Genomic DNA, 539 nt, shown 5'->3' on the forward strand with positions numbered 1-539 from the left:
GTATTCGCCCTCAACCGTTCGGTACAAATACGCAGACGGACCAAACGGTACACCCGTGTAACCACGTGTTTTCAAGCGTATCAAATGGAACCTTACATTGATGTGATGTGGAACAATGTCCGACTTCTACTGGAAATATATTGTGATGGGAGCCTGCATAGATACAAACGCAAATTAGGATCTAAAAAGTGAAACTGTGATAGAGCACGACTGTCATTATGTGTGTGGTTTTTTTTTTTCCTCCCAAATGGTGAACAATGTAATTTTCTTTTGCAACTGCACCTTAATGGGAGATGAAAGAGAAGGCATTTCGTAAATATATATAAGTGTAAGCTGTATGTTTACGATGACTACAGATTGTTACAAAGCATTGCCCAATAAAGTATTTTTTTTTTTATAAATTATTATATATAATTTGTCAAGTGTTGTGACTCCAAATTTCGTTTTGTACCGAAAACGTACCGAACCATGACGGCAATGCCAATGTACGTAATGGACTGTGTCATTCTGTACTGTTACACCTCTAATATATATATATA

Source organism: Cynoglossus semilaevis, chromosome 10 (assembly GCF_000523025.1).
Source record: "Cynoglossus semilaevis isolate Cse_v1.0 chromosome 10, Cse_v1.0, whole genome shotgun sequence".
NCBI lineage: Eukaryota > Metazoa > Chordata > Actinopteri > Pleuronectiformes > Cynoglossidae > Cynoglossus > Cynoglossus semilaevis.